The sequence below is a fragment of the Otolemur garnettii genome, unplaced genomic scaffold, assembly GCF_000181295.1.
Source record: "Otolemur garnettii isolate 467f Iridium unplaced genomic scaffold, OtoGar3 scaffold00002, whole genome shotgun sequence".
NCBI lineage: Eukaryota > Metazoa > Chordata > Mammalia > Primates > Galagidae > Otolemur > Otolemur garnettii.
This window is the reverse complement of record NW_003852397.1, coordinates 37,553,255-37,556,568: the sequence shown is the minus strand read 5'-3', so window position 1 is coordinate 37,556,568 and position 3,314 is coordinate 37,553,255.

Here is a 3,314-nt window from a genome sequence, read left to right as displayed (position 1 = left end):
AGATGACTAACTCTGCCCCTTCACTAACTCTAAGGCATATCTATTTTAAGTAATAGTCCAAATTATTTAAATTATCAAAGAAAATTTTTATAGAAAATAATTTTTAACCTAAAAAACTGAATAAACCATCAAAAGATTTAAAAACTTTCTATATAGAATCTGTTATCCCAAATTTATTTATTTATTTATTTATTTATTTATTTATTTTGAGACAGAGCCTCAAGCTATCCCCCTGGGTAGAGTGCCGTGGCATTACAGCTCACAGCAACCTCCAACTCCTGGGCTCAAGCGAGTCTCCTGCCTCCGCCTCCCAAGTAGCTGGGACCACAGGCGCCCACCACAACACCCAGCTATTTTTTGGTTGCAGCCGTCATTGTTGTTTGGCGGGTGAGGGCTGGGGATTCGAACCCGCCACCTTAGGTGTACGTGGCTGGCGCCTTAGCCGGTTGAGCTATAGGCACCGAGCCTGTTATCCCAAATTTAAAGGGTTATTTGCTGAGGGGAGGGACAATGATTTACAAAATGCTAATAGGGTCAGAGAGAATAGGAAAAAAGAGCCAAAAAGATAAATCTTAAACGAAATGTGCAAACACAGACCAATAGGTACCTTAGTACAGGTCTTGAAATCATTCCCCTGCCTCAATAAGTCAGTCTTCTTGATGTACTGAGAAAAAATAAATTATATTAATTGAAAAATTCCAAACACTATAAAATAACTGCATTTCTTTTGAGATAAATATGTGCAACCAAGATTGAGGAAACATGTTCTTAAAAGGCGTTGGAAAAACATGCCTGAGGAAGCTGGACTATAGTTTGGTTTCATACATTCATGGAAACAGGAATCAACAGGTAAAACCAGAGATCAATACACTGAAGGTATTACAAGGCACATTTCAAAGCCAGGGCTTTCAAGTCATGGGTGGATTTTAGGGACTTTTTAGTTGACAATCAGCTGAAAGAGTTAAACTTTCTCCAAAGAACTGGAGTCCAGAAAAGAAATATTCGAGTTAAGATAAGGGTGTCATCTACCTATAATGTTATACTCTGCCAGAATCAGGTTAAAAAGTAAACCACATTATACCATGTTAATGAAAATTAATTTAATGAGATTTTATCATTTGTAGGCATGACTCACCAGGCCTCTTAGAAATGAATTTGGGCAAGAGAAAATAAAATGCCAAAGTTCAGTTGTCTATTACATTTTCAAAAATGGACTAAGTAAACATCATAAATGCATCCATGATTTCAATAGGCTGATAAGCTGGATAGTCTGTTTTAATAAAATTTTTATGATGCAGAATTAAAATCTTTTTTTTTTCTTGAGACAGAGTTTCACCCTGTTGCCCTAGGCAGAGTGCTGAGGCATCAAAGCTCACAGCAACCTCAAACTCTTGGGCTCAAGCTATCCTCCTGCCTCAGCCTCCCAAGTAGCTGGGACTACACGTGCCCAACACCATGCCTGCCTAGTTTTTTCTTTTATTACTAGAGATGGAGTCAGGCTGTTTCTCTGGCTAGTCTTGAACTCCTGACCTCAAGCAATCCACCTGTCTTGGCTTCTCAGAATGCTCAGATTACAACCATGGACCACTATGCCCAGCCTAAAATGGTTTCTTAAATTATTTTCTTCATCATTCTACCTCAATCATGAATTAGTATTTGATCCAGAAAAATACAGTATTCATTTAGTCAACATTGAAATCAGTCGCTTTGGAAAAACACTGTGGTAGGCACTCCCAGGACTGCACTGTCATGGATTCTACCATGGATCTTGTAGTCTAAAAAGAACTATGCATATATAAATAACTAAAATATAAATTCAAAGTGTGCTAATTGTCATAAGAAATATGCAAATAATGGATTTCAGAAATTAAGAGGAAGCATGAGCAGAACTGTGGTTGGACATTCCTCTTAATGTTTCTTGAAGTAAAATACCTGGATGGAGTACTTATTTTTACTGAAAAGACTCTCAGATCTAATAATTTAATGATCATAAGAATTCTCACTTGCATATTCCCATCCAATTCAGGCAATTCTTCTCCATTGCTTCCGATTAAAATGTCAAGACAACATACAAACATTACCAACAATTTCCCAAGTGAATACCTGGGGTCCTCAGTCAAATAGCTTTCCAAATGTGTCTGTAATCAGTAGTGTTCTTGTAATTGCTTAGCAATAAGCTCTGGTGGGAAAGTTGGGATTGAGAGGAGTTCTAATTTATAGCCTCTACTATTTCCATGGTGTAAACACTATCACCATGACTGATTTCAGGCTACTAATATGAGGAATGCAGGCTCTGGAGAAAAACTGCCTGGGTTTAATTTGATTCTGTATTAATCATTAATAAAAACTTTGGTAAGTAGCTCAACCTCTCTAAACTTCAGTTTCTTTTTTGTAAATGGGGAATACTAATAATGGTCCTTAAGAGATAATATTTGAAAAAATTATCATGTGTCACTAAGTACTGACTATCAGTGTTAACCATAACAATTCTATTAAAAAATTAACTTTCTAATCACGATCTTTACTGATAGGGTCCTCCCATTATGTAAATTTTTACATCTTTTTATGAAAAACCCTACTAGTTTTCTCCTCCTGGGCACTGTTAAGAATCTAAATCTTAAAATGAGATGGTCTGCATATATGAAAATACTGGTTCTCTAGACCATTATATGAATATTATGAAAGATTAATCAGACATATCCATTCAGTATTAAGTTTAAGAAAACTTCACTTACATAGTGCTTACAGATTATAACACTCATTTGGGCTTTGAATTTATTCTGCTTTATCTTGTTCTCTAATTACTTAGTATCATGTTAAATCCAGAATGTAACTTTGAATCGTAATTCTTCATGTATATCTGAATCTCCACTGTCATTCACCTCACTTATGGATCAGGTCATAAGCGATTTTGTGGCAGAATTTCTCTCTCCCTTGCTTCTTCCGGGCCTTGGCACATAGTACTTTAATAAATATTCTTTGATTAAGATAGTTTACTATTTTTTCCCAAGATAAGTTTTATTAACTTGTTTCCAAAAGAAGCAAAACAAGAAATCCAAAGCCAAAGGGCAGAGAACTACATCCCTTCTTGGGTGGACTCATGAGGCACATTAACATAATAAAGAATGTAGACTGTTTTTCAGTTAAGAAACTTTTTTAAAATTAGTTAATATTTTCTATTCAAGAAACTCTTATTCATAAGGTAATTATAAATGTTGTTATTGAAATACAGACATTTTTGAAAGTAAAATGGGGTGGGGGGCGGAGCCAAGATGGCGAACTGCAGCCAGCTTTTTACAGAAGCTCCCGTCCAG